Here is a 13,529-nt window from a genome sequence, read left to right on the forward strand (position 1 = left end):
TGCTACGAGATAAGTGTTTTACCGGGGGGAGGAGGGGGGAATCACGGAACCCCTTGCTTCCATTAAGGTTAGGCTGAATTGGGACAGAGTCCTCCTATACTTGTAGAGACTACAACAAATCTGAGGAGAATAGCTACTTGTTGCCCTGTTGAGGATATGGACTCTGCCACCAGGATATGCACCAGAGTAAGTGCAGCCTAGTGCTGTTAATCAGGGTGTCCACTGTGTGACCTTTGTGGGTCTGCTTATGTGCAGAAGGGACTCCAGGCTTGAGAAGCTTGCTTATGGTTGTGATTCACAAGAAAGGTACCTATTGACCCAACAACAGTTCTCGGTCGGTTAATCAATTCACCTAACAGCTCAGGCTATGTGTTGATTGGTTACTTCGTTTACAAAATGATAGTTGCCCTGGCTCTCTACTGATTGATTACTTTGTTAATATATACACACACACAAGCTATGTTACAACCAGTTCTTTGGAGCCATCTGCTAGTCAGTTTACCCCACCATGACTCTGCTTGAAGCAGAGCTCCTATGTCTGTAGCCTCACATCTTTAATGACAAACTTGTTCAATACTCGCCTGAGCTCCAATAGTCAGTACCCAGACGAACCAAGATGGTAGGAGGCAGAATCCAAAGGGATAACTACGACCCAGCATGAACTAAATCTCTGTCCCAGTTTTTAAAAAATAAATTCACTGGCTTGAATAATAGAAGAAATAGAAGATTGAGATCTCTTTCATAAATCCCATCTGTCTGAAGTACAAAACAGAAGCAAAATGTTTAATTTTTCCCTTAATTAAGAGTGCGTGAACCAGCATATTTACATTACTGGTTTTTACACTTCTTGAAGGAGGATCTGTGATTTATGTTCTGGGAAGTTGATGGTCATAAGGAATGCCTGCTAGATCTGGCACAACAAGTTCTGAATGTCTGTAGTTCCTGAAGAAAAGTCTTTTGTCCCCTAGTAAAGAGTTGGGCTGAGGAAGGTGGTTAAATTTACTTAAGAGTTTCTCCAAATCATTTAATCCTATGGAAAAGGGTTCAAATGCAGGATCTGTCAAGCTAGTTATACTGAGCTCATCATTGTATCTGGACTTGTATCCCCAAACCAGGACTTTTTCCTCACTCTCTTCACACCTTTCTCCTTCTAAAACAGGCAGATGATTTGGACTATGATAAAGGCAGCTTTGGATGAGCTTATTCAGGACACAAATATAATGTCTAACCTCTATTGTGAGAGAGACATGAGAAGCTTGAGAGAAACTCCTAGCTGTCCTGACATGAAAGGGCAAGAAGTTAGTCTATCTGGTACTGAGTGTGCCATTACACACCATATTCTTCATAGAAATATTGTTGTGATATGAATATGGCATAACTAAGATATGTTTTATGCAAGATGAGTCATGTACAGCATCATTGGAAAGGTTACAATTTGCTGAATGCGATTATCCAATTTGTATACATGTATCATTTCTGTATCTGAAGTTAGGAATATTGACTATGTAACCTTTACAACTGTGTGTGTCCTTGGGGGAACACCCACCAGACAGCAGGCAATCAGCCTGAATGAGCCATTTAAGGAGGTCAATAGAACTTTGAAATTACTAATCTCCCACCGTCCTGAGGAGCTCCCTGGGATGTTGCTTTGACACTGCAGGGTCATCTGATGATGTCAGCTGGTATGGAGTACCACCTTGAACACTGGAAACGAAGGGTTCCTGCCTTATGTAAATTCTATTTAAGGCAATCAGGACTCTTCTCCATTACCTCCCCATCCAAGAAGGAAGATTGCTAAAAATACTTGAAGGGAAAGGCAAGGGCTGAGTCCAGGCTGGGACAGGGGTCCAGTCTCTAAAGAGAAATAACTGGAACTGTAAGCTACAGAAACTCTGCAACCTGCCTAAGACAACATTTAGGGTGATAAATTACATTTTGTAACCTATTTCTTGACTGTGTTAAGCTTAATTTGCGTGTTTTGTTTTATTTGCTCAGCAATCTGCTTTGTTCTGTTTGCTATCCCTTTCATCACTTAAAATTTACCTTTTGTAGTTAAACTTATTTTTTGGTTTATCACAAATCCCAGTGTGTACAATTCATCTCTCTCTCTCCACATGGAGGGAGGGGTCAATTTTTATAAGTTTGCACTGTGTAGATCTCTCTGTACAGGGCAAGACATTATTATTTGGGGTTTACACTCCAAAGGAGGTGTACGCACGAGCGCTGAGTAAATCCCCAAGCTGAATCTTCCCACACAGTTTATTTCAGTCTGTATCTGTAGCTGGGTGTGGCCTAACCTGTGCTAGAGAAAGCTTGAGGGCCTGGCAAAACTAGGACAGGGTGAGGAAACCCTGTGGTTGAAACAGGCGGAACCAGTGGGACCCCAGCATATCAGGTGTCAACCCGGATGGGGGGGTCCAACCCATCTCACCAAGCTACTACCACCTCAGGTCTCAGAAAGCTAGAGTAGTCAGCCCCAGATAGCTGGTGGTTTGGTTAATATGGAGAGCCAGATAATGGAGGCTCAGATAAATGGGGTTCCACTGTATCTCAATAAAAACATTGTGCTTAATTGATACTTATATAAGTGCTAAGGAAACTAAAGTTTAGCGTTTCATTTTATATCGCAGAAAAATGCAGATTTTTATGGGTTTTTTTAACCTGAAAATTTTGGTTTTATCATCACAGTAAACTAGGATCCCTGATTATGACCTGCTAGAACACACTGTTACATTGCTGTCCTGCATAAAGCAGGAATTCTCAAACTTTTTCTTTCTGAAGCCCCACAACATGCTATAAAAACTCCACAGCCCACCTGTGCCACAACAACTGGTTTTCTGCATATAAAACCCAGGGTTGGCATTAGGGCATAGCAAGCAGGGCAATTGCCTGGGGCCCCATGCCACAGGGACCTCCACAAAGCTAAATTTCTCAGGCTTCGGCTTTAGCTCCAAGCGGCGGGGCTCAGGGCCTGGGCTTCAGGCCCATGCGGGGGCGCTTTGACTTTCTGCCCTTAGCCCCAGCAAGTCTAACGCTGGCCCTGCTCGACAGCCCCCCTAAAACCTGCTTGTGGCCCCCCAGAGGGAACCCCTAGCATAAATAACAGTTTGCAAACCCTAAAGTAGAGGTCACCCTAGCCCACTCTACTGCACACTTGGAAAGAAAAGAGGGTTCTTAGCTATTATTTTTTCTTTTATAATTCCAGCTATCTGTATGGTCTGCTTACACTACAGTCTGAGGAAGACATTTCTATTGCGATATTAAAGGAAACTAGTGATAAGTATGGCAAAATGGCAGGCTAAGCGCTTACATGTGCATACTTGGAAGGGAACTGGAAAAATGCTGATTCAGCACTCAGGATCCCCAGGTTGCCCTAGAAGTCTATACATTCCAAGATTAAAAATCCCATTTATCCAGAGTTCTCTTTTCAAACTGCTGGGAACTTCTCACATTTGCAAGCTCTCTGTTGTAGAGAGCAGTGAGTCTGAAGATGCTCTCTCGCAGAGAGTCAGAGTCAAGAGACTAGTGTCAGAGCACAGTGCTTCAGCAATTCTGCAAGGGAACTCTGAACAACAGGACAACTCACGCCCTGTCTACACCTCAGGGAAGTTGACCTAAGTTGTGCTACTACAGCTACATGAATAATGTAACTGGAGTCGACGTAGTTTGGGTCGACTTACCACGTGTCTTCACTGCACTGCGTTGATGGGAGACGCTCTGCTATTCTCTTACTTTACTCTTCTCAGGGAGCTGGAGTACCGGAGTCGATGGAGTCTACTCTTCACTAGACCCGCTAAAATCGACACCCGCTGCATTGATTGCAGCAGCGTCGATCTCCCAGCTAGTGAACTCAAGCCCTCGGTGTAAGCTATCTCAAATGCTGTGAAATCAGTCAGTAGAATTCAGCAGGAATGTCCATAACAATGGTTGGCTATATACTCATCGGGAAATCACTGGCTCGCAGTTTGGAAATTGAAGATGAATTGAACAAATTCAGTGACATGGACTCAAGTGTGGCTCTTATGATTATTCACTGACATTTAATTACCACATTAATATCTGTATGCAACAGCATAGCTGGTTAGCCACAGGAAGTGGCTTTTGGTTCACTAACATTTCCTCTGGTTGTTTAATCTTTACTTGTTCTCATATACATTGCTTTAAATAGAAACTATGGTTATATATGGAGACTCATGCTTCTTAAACAACTATTGCATAATATTTGGCATTTACATATTGACTCAAAACACCTCAAAGATCTTCACACAAGTAAGTAAATATCCCTGTAGAGCAGTGTTTACCAAACTTGGGATGCCGCTTGTTCAGGGAAAGCCCTTGGAGGGCCAGGCCAGTTTGTTTACCTGCCACATCCGCAGGTTCGGCCGATCGCAGCTCCCACTGGCAGTGGTTCGCCGCTCCAGGCCAATGGAGGTGGCGGGAAGCGGCAGCCAGTATGTCCCTCGGCCCGCACCGCTTCCAGCAGCCCCCATTGGCCTGCGGCGGCGAACCACATCCAGCGGGAGCCACGATCAGCTGAACCTGCGGACATGGCAGGTAAACAAACCAGCCTGGCCTGCCAGAGGCTTTCCCTGAACAAGTGGCATCCCAAGTTTCGTAAACACTGCTGTAGGGAATCGCTGACAGTCAAACCCCAAGACCTGGTCGTGCCTTTAGACCATGCAGATTGTATGTTCATAAAAAAATTATTCTTAATTATGTGCTGAGTTCTATCAGCTCATCTCAAGCAGATTTCTGGATCTGGCAACAAATCATCCCAATGAGACGAGCAGGTAGATCTGTCCTGCCTAGTGGAAGAGGTGTCCTGATTATCTCACCAGCTCTGCACTCCTTCCTGGATCCCATGTTGGGTAACTGAGATTTGTGCAGGGAGGCAGAGGTGGGAAGGGATGGGGCAGGAAGTGAGCTAGCAATATCTCCTCTGCAAGGATTACCAAGTAAAGGTCGTATGACTATAAACTTAGCCACTTCTCCATCCAAATTCAAGCCTTTGACCTTGATTTCCCACATAGCAACATATGATGTAAAGTTTACTTGAATGGTGTAGGTCACACTTTTAACTTTGGTATTGAAGCTTATTTCAAAGTCATGTGCACACTACAAGAACCTAAATATAACAGAATGTAGAACTAATTAAACTAGATAATTTTTGACAAGATTCTGTTTCCCTGTGTTTGACTTGGCTCTGAGCCAAGTCAAGCAGTGAAAGATTTTTTTAAAAAATAAGAAAAAAACACACCACAACAAAAACAGGTTTGGTTAACTGTTAATGATGTAGCATGACTAATCTGCAGCTGCAACAGCTGGGTAATATAGATAGTAGTCTGATAAATCTAACATAGGAAGCATAGCAATTTCTAAAAGGAATACTCCAACCAACATGGTTGTCCACAGAACATTAAAGAAATTATTACACATCCATAATTTAAGGGATACCGTTTCCATAAGATTTTTTGAAAATGCATTAAGGTGGAGAAAACGATACCCTATACAGATTGTTCTCTCTTCTGGGAATACTTGAGTTCCCCCCCACCCCCCAAGATTCTCCCCACATGATGATTTTCTCCAGCTGTTTCTCTCTAAATCATCCTGTGGAAGAAGCATGGTTTTCCTGAGCTACAGTTACATCAATTCTGCAGATCACCATGGATCTGAATGAGACAAGGGCCATCTTTGCTCCCTGCCTGATCCCTTGGACGGGGAGGAAAGATGGCCCAGTGGTTGGGACCTGGAACTTGGGAGACGCAGGTTAAATTCCCTGCTCTGCCACAGATTTCCTGGGTGGTATGGACAAGTCACTTAGGGAACTAAGGCACAGAGCGGCTATCTGTAAAATGTGGGTCCTGAAGGAGAGCAGACAGATGCCACCTGAATAAAACCCACCCATTAAAATGACATGACATCCCTATGATTAAGTCGGTCTCAGGAGAGACACAGATCTGCAGGAGGTCAGATTAGATGACCTACTGGCCTTAAAGTCTAGGAGGCTATTGAAGCCATTGTACCAGGGCCTCCTCTGGCTGCATCTGCATCTGACATCCCACTCTTTTTAACGTGGGCTACCATATAATGGAGATGATTCAATGGAAAAGGTAATACTTAGTTTCCGCAGGGAATAAATTCTATAATCTTGAGCCATCTGCTGAAGAACTCCTGCCTCCTGCACATACAAGCTCCACCCTTGAGACAGACAGTCTCAACACTCCCAAGGAGCAAAGTTGTCAAAGGCAGCTGAAGTCCAGATCTTTAAAGCTTTGACATGGATGTCAAACTTGATTCATTAATCAATCAAGTTTCTGAAAAAATGAACTGGCTTTAGAACCTTTCCTTCAATTCTTATGCTTCCCACTTTAGTAACCTGCAAATTGCCAGGATCTGAAAAGAAGAAACGAACATACAAAATGGCTAAAAAATAGGCAATTTTTTTAAATCAGAGCATTTGAATTGTGACAATTCTCTGTGTTATAAACAAAGACCCTATTTAAGTGTATGCATAATTCAGGATATCAGTCACCCTACCATGATTTTGCACTTTAATCTTCATATCCATCTGATGTTGTTGTTAAAACTACGCTACATATGTTCTGAAGACGTTAAGAATGATATCCTATCAAACTGTATTTAACAAATCTGCTTCATAAGTGATTTAGATTGCTAACTATATATTTAAAGCAGTTGGAACAACCCATTGAGCTTATTCGGGAAACCGAGATCAATCATCACTTAATTTTTGTTTAGGAGAAAAAAAATAAAAAACTTAAGCTCTCTCCATCACTAAACATGATGATCAGCTTATTGGTTTCCTCACTTTTCCCACACAATAATATGATGCTTAATAACTGATTCACAGACCTCTTAATTCCTGTCTGATACCCTGACTGAAGAATAATTATGTACAACAACTCCTTGCTAATATATAAAATTATGCTACAATGGTTGTCTCTATTTGGCAGTACCACACAGACTAATCCACACTAATCTTCCTGCTTTACTTATATCACAAAATGCAACTTGAATGGTTCTGCAAAAAGGTATTTAGCTCGTTGGGCCTCAATCCTGCAACTAGTCCCACGCAGGCAGACCCCTGAAATGACGCAGAGCCCAGTGACTTCCATTGGGCTCCATGCAGGTGCAGGATCTATCCACACTGTATATGTTGCAAGACTGGGGACCTATTCACCAAGCCCCTTTACAATACAGCAAGACTGAAATTTTCTGCTTCAGTTTCAATTACTGGCTAAAAGGCCAGATTTTCTGGCCTACCTTGCCAAAAGCTTCCCCTTTTTCTAATAAAAGTAACAGAACAAAAGCCATAAGAATAGTCTTGAGAGACTCTGGAACATCTCTTGGTGCTTCTTCAGTAATTCCTGATTTCATGGTACATTTACACTTTGCAATATCAGCTCAGAAGCAGTCAACATCTAGTGATGTACGACATGGAGCCTGGCCAGCATTTTGTCAGTTATTAAAAGTTCTTCGTCTCTTCTCACACACAGTGCTAACACTGCACAGAGTCCATGTTCCAGAAATTATCTTGGATAGATTAGTAAAATATGCAGAAGGCTCCTTCTCAGACCCAAAGTCTGATTTGGACCTCATTCTCAGTTGCTTCATCATACCAGTTAACAGCACCTTAGACTAGTTTAAAGGGCAAGTGCCTAATGTTTTGATACCAGTGAAAGTACTTTGTAGCATATGTTAACTGGATTGTTTCTATAGTATTTTATATTCAAGCAAAATATATATCATACCTACCTGGCTATTGTAAGTTTTAAAGACATATCCTGTTTAGGTGATAGATTGAGACAATGACAGGTACCAAAATTTATATAAGTCATTTATAAAAAAATTATTTTGTAGTATTATTTCCTGAAGTAAAAGAAAGTGCATACTAAAATCAAAATCTGCTTGCGAGATCCAATTTTCCAGTTCAGCTAAGCATCAACATATCTTAAATGTTACTTTATACTGGCCCCACTCACTCTGTAACCTCCCAAGAATCATAGTTACTTCTGAACAATGTCTGCCAACTGTGTTAAAAGTTAATGTTTCTATAGGATGTAAAAGCAATTTGCAACACAAAATCAGACCAGCTCATTTGAAACTTGCAATAGACTTCTTGTGAACTGCAGGCTCTAGAAATAGTCAAACAGCATCTGGCTCCGTTCATTACTTCCTTTAATTCCACATCACCAGAACAATCATCATCTTCCCACCTGAAAGTAGGTACCTCTTCAGTCACATCTCTTGCTCATACATCTCCTCTCTCAATTCCAATCTTTACAGAACCAGGTCTGTAAACATGAAGTCATCCCCATCTACAGAGCCCTCTTTTGGGACCCCCACATTACTCCAGTCTGAAAGTCTGCATGAAACCTTTGCAGCATAACGTGTTTCTCCCACTACTTCTACATTTGCTCTGCTAAATCACTTATTTATTCATCCAGGTCAATTATCATACATTCTGAAAAATCCTACTGCCACCACATCTTCTCTCATATCCTCTGCAAAAACCCTTTCTCCATCTTCTCTATGGCAACACCCCCATCCATGAAGGATTTCATCTCTCTACACTTTAATTTTCTTCCTAGGTATTGCCTATGTTCTCTGAGTCCCCTAGCCTGCCCCCCCTTCCTCCCGCCACATCCTTTCTTGTTGCAGCATCAGCTAACTACTCTCTGCCTACTCTTCCTCTTGCTCCCTCCCCATCCATTTTAACGTGCCACTTCTGTGATGTATTATGGACTCTTATCAGAGCTTCTACTGACAGGAATTGAATATGGCCTTGTTCAAGCTCATGGTGAGACCTAGTAAGTACTGCCCAGTGCTTGACTCACTTAATCTTTAATCTCATTTTACAAGTATTATGACTGGGTCAGCTTTTTCCTGACTGATGACAGATGCTGATATAATGAAGGATAACACTAAATATTTTTTCTTTTTCTTCACAATTCCAGGATCAACAGGAGCGTGCACAATGAAAGAACAAAATTTTCCTGTTTACCCAGAACTCAACAGCTGGGAAGAACGGTTATAAACATGCCATTGGTAGCCCATGTCTAATGAAGAGCTGAGGGCCACCTGGGAGTTTCCCACCCTGTGTACTTCCTGTAGTACCAATAAGATAACACATTTAATAATATTTTGATCTTACAAAAATCTGATTTTTACAGAACAGCTGTAAAAACGTACATTAACAGTAAACCTATGTTAGGTACTCACCATTTCTTAAACACACAAAATATTTTCAGGATATAGAGAGATGATAAATAAATTTTACAAAGAATGATTCACATGTCTTGCTAGGACAAATATTTTGTCTGGACTGACTACACAGATTCAAAGAACAGCAAAACAACACATAATAATAAAACAGAATTTTCCACTAAGTATGAATATTTCTTACGGCCCATATGTTTTCAATAAAAACTGATTACCCTTTTGAGGAACAAGACATATTAATACATAAAAATCTAGCAGGTCACTTCTATTTCAGAGCAGGATGACACACCTCAAAGACTAATACAGATCCCACAAAATATACATTACAGAGTACCTCTATAGGATATATAATGCATATTATTATATATACACACACACACACACACACACACCTCATATGCATAGGTAGCTTTGAAGTATCATCCCACAAGAATATATGCCTCATGTACTGTATCTAGAAGATGAGCTCCTTACTGTAACTTTAATATATTAAGCTCATCCTTTTCAATCACTTTGCATCAAATCTCTCTCTCTCACGCGGTTCCTAATTTGGGCTGAGATCCATTCTTTTGGGAGTTTCACAAAATTTAACTCTCTGCACTCTGCTCTTCAATGGGGTTCAATAAAGTTACTCTGGTGTAAAAAAACAGAAGTAACATGACGATTAATCCAGATTTTCATCTCTTTCCAAATCTCATCCAAAAAACTTATTTTCTCCCTTGTCTTATGTTTTAAGTTCTTGCTCTCTCTCTTGTTAACACTGTGAAACTGACCCTCAGTTGCTTTAAAGTTACCACAGCTCCATTTAAATTAATGGAACTACAAAGATTCCTGCAGGGCTAGCCCATGCCAATTTAACTCTAGATCAATGTGAGAAACAATTTGAATGGAAAATGCTATATGAAACTCAGTATAGTATATTCAAAGGGAATAGAGCCAACATAGCTTTCAGGAGGTCCAGCAGAAAGTGGGACAATTTTATGCACAAGTTGTTTCCCCTCTACTTTGATCATAAAGTTGTTACCCTCACTAATTTTTCACTGAACATTAATTTTTCATCAAAGAAAAATATTAAACTTTTCATACAGTGATTTTTTTTTTTTGCATTTATGTTTTGTCCAACAGTCAAATGCTACTAGGCTTTTGTTATTTTGAGTGGCACTAAGGGGGACAGACCAAAAGCAAATTGATCTGGCACTAAAAGAGTGGTATTTAGTGTAAATAAATTTGCTCCACCTCAACAATCTTACCACAAAAATTCAGTTGCATTTCCCTTAATCAAAAGATTGAGTGAAATAACATAAATAGATTGTCAACATTTTTAAGCCCTTCAGTCCCACAAGTCACACTTCTGAGGAGCTTTGAATATGATAAAGAATTTAGAGGTGAATAGTTGCTTTAACTGCCTCTTTCAAACTTCGCTATTGTAGTATTAATTTAACAAAGAAAAATATTTTGCACTCCTATCTTGGTAAACTGTTAAATGTGGCATAGATACAGACTGACAGAGAAATAAAATTCATCTCTAGGTGGGGGTCATTAACCACATATTCCAAATGCAAGATTCTGAATCATTTATAAAATTCCCTCCTCAGATCTCATACAGAAAATCCCATCAAGAACAAGGTCTATAGATTAAAAAGTAAGGCTTCAAAACACATGGTGAAAGGTGCAGTGCAGAGCAAAAACATATTGGGTTTATGCCCTTCATAAATCTTTTATGATATAAGAAGACAGCCTCAAATGTTTTTCCCCACTTAAAAAAAAAAAAAAGGAAAAACATTAGGAGTATCAGGCATGAAATTCATCATTTGCACTGGATGATCCAAGATTTGGGATGAGATAGTAACACCACAATATGCTGAAACTTGAGCTGTAGCTTTCCTAGCCCTCAAGAGAGCACGGTGGTTATTGAGTCTGAAGCCCCATTTCTGCAGGCTTACACTAATACTTAACGTTGTACCTGTGAATGGTCCCTTTGATTTCAACATAATAATATAGTTGCACTTGTGTAAGTCTTTGCAGGATGAGGGTCTAAGATTATAAACCATCAAGGTCACTACAGTCCAATAGCTCTAATATTTGCAAAAATATACACTAAATCCAAAATAATTGGGGATGTTATAAAATCCTATTTCCAGTAGTATCCTATAATTTTTATTTCGACCTTTGCATATCTCTTTTGCAAATTTTAGGGAGCAAAGTTAATTTTGAGCAGGTAGTGCGTACTGCATGTAGTGACAATAAGTAATTAGGGATTACGCAGGAGTAGGAATATGCTGTGTCCCTTAATTATTCATTGCTAGACTTAACATTTGAAGATTTTTCAAGTTAAACAAAAAATAAATTAGAGAAAGTATACTTTGAGGGAGGAGGGTGACAGTGATAAACACTTTCAACCTTAGCTCTTTCCAATTAAGTGTTTTTATGTGGTTAGTTGGTTTTTTTGGTTGGATTTGGGGGAACGGGGTGAGTTGGCTTAAAAACAAAATCTAAGAACGGTGTGTATGTAGTTCAACAGGGAAAGTTTATAGCTGTGCTGATAGAAGGTAAAATACATACATAAGTATGAGGATTTTTCTCTGAAGCTCCTTAATGTGTGGGTGACCAATTTTTTTTCCACAACATCACAGAAACATTTACCTTTGCCTTCAGAACAAATCTGACAATATTCAGACCAAGCCATTTTTCCTACCCAAAGATACTGGGTGATTAAAATATGTTAAAATAGAAGTTGGTTGCAACTTTAGCATAATACTTTGCTATTTGAGACAGTCTTCCATCCAAGGACTCCAAAAAATCTTTGTTAACATTAACGAATTATGTCTCACAACCATCCTTCGGCAGGGATACATAGCTTCTTCATATATAAAATCAGGATGGCAAAGTGACAGCAGTATTAGATGACCTGACTAATGGAACACAAAATCCACAGCAGAGCTGGAACTAGAATACAGGTGTTCTGGTTTCCAGCCCTCTCCTTTAGCCACAAGACATTATAAGTTCTTGGGGTAGAGTGTCTAATTATATATTTGTATAAGGCCTAGCAAAATCGCCTCCCCTGCCCCTCAGTCCAATCTTCACTAGGGACTTTAGTCATTACTTTAATACAAATCAATGATCACTCCTCTCCATTTTTGTAATTAACAATCATAAATAAGCAGAGATGTCAATATTAAAAAGAGAATAACAGATGCTGAAGATAAACACCATGGAATATAGTTTGAAAATCCTGACAGACAAAAAAAAAAAAAAAAGACATGGTAGTAAATTACATTTAAAAATCCTGTCTATTTTTTGTTTGTTTTTGCTTCAACAGAACGTGAATGTAAATGGAAATTTAGTTAATAAAAAAGTCTTCTCCCACCCCTGCTTTCTGTCAGTCATAATTCTACTTCTTATACAACTATTATTGTTCATTTCTGGACTCTTGGTCAGTAAAAGGTTTTACTCCTCTATTGTTAGAAAAATATTGCTCCTGTAGCAATTAGCAAGTTTTTGATTTGGCCACATCATTATCTCAAAAAAACCATTAAAATCTGAAAAGGTGTAATTCTTTTTTCTGGTGAAGAATACACATTCATACACAATGCTACTAATTTAATGAAAACTCTGCAGTGATCATATTGCCTATCATAAATAGCTACTATGGGATACAAGCTCTAAAAACAAAAAAGAGAAGATGAATATATATTTAAAATTACCAAAAGAAAAATTAATGTTGTATAACTAATGTGTTCTAGGCTCACAAAAAACAATTTGTACACATGGCAACAAAATATCAGTTTTTTTAAAGTATCATAACTTGAATTAACATTGTTTACTCAGCAGCAGGGTTAGTATCTTTGTTTACCTAGATTACAGTCAAACAGGAAACACCATTTTGTAGAGTGCTGAATTCGGAATAGCGAATACATGGTTCCACATGATTTTGTTTTTCAATTCTACAGTATTGGAAAACACATAATTCTTCTTTTGGCTGACACTCTGAACTGTAATAAAACACATTATAGCTACATAACACTGAAGCTTACCTCTGCAATAATAGTGTCTACAATAAGAAAACATACCAATATAGTTCTACTATACCTAATGACTGAAAAATAATTGTTCTGTAGAGCTTTTATCATGTTTTAGAACCAATGGGAAGTTTTGAACATATTTTGAACTACAAACTCTGTTGCCCTACTATCTCAAAAGGCATAGTTTTTGCTCCAACACAAATATTTTATTTCAACCTGTAAACGCATTAAAATGCATCCATTCCATTGGACCCCGACTATCACTGA

At 39.4% G+C, this 13,529-nt stretch overlaps 1 protein-coding gene across 6 annotated transcripts in view; it reads right to left on the reverse strand.

The window, feature by feature from the left end:
- The window catches only part of SBF2 (SET binding factor 2), a 553,544-nt gene that overhangs the window by 520,139 nt on the left and 19,876 nt on the right, over positions 1-13,529 (reverse strand). The gene's annotated exons all lie outside the window — the stretch shown is intronic.

Source organism: Lepidochelys kempii, chromosome 6 (genome assembly GCF_965140285.1).
Source record: "Lepidochelys kempii isolate rLepKem1 chromosome 6, rLepKem1.hap1, whole genome shotgun sequence".
In the NCBI taxonomy this organism is placed as follows: domain Eukaryota; kingdom Metazoa; phylum Chordata; order Testudines; family Cheloniidae; genus Lepidochelys; species Lepidochelys kempii.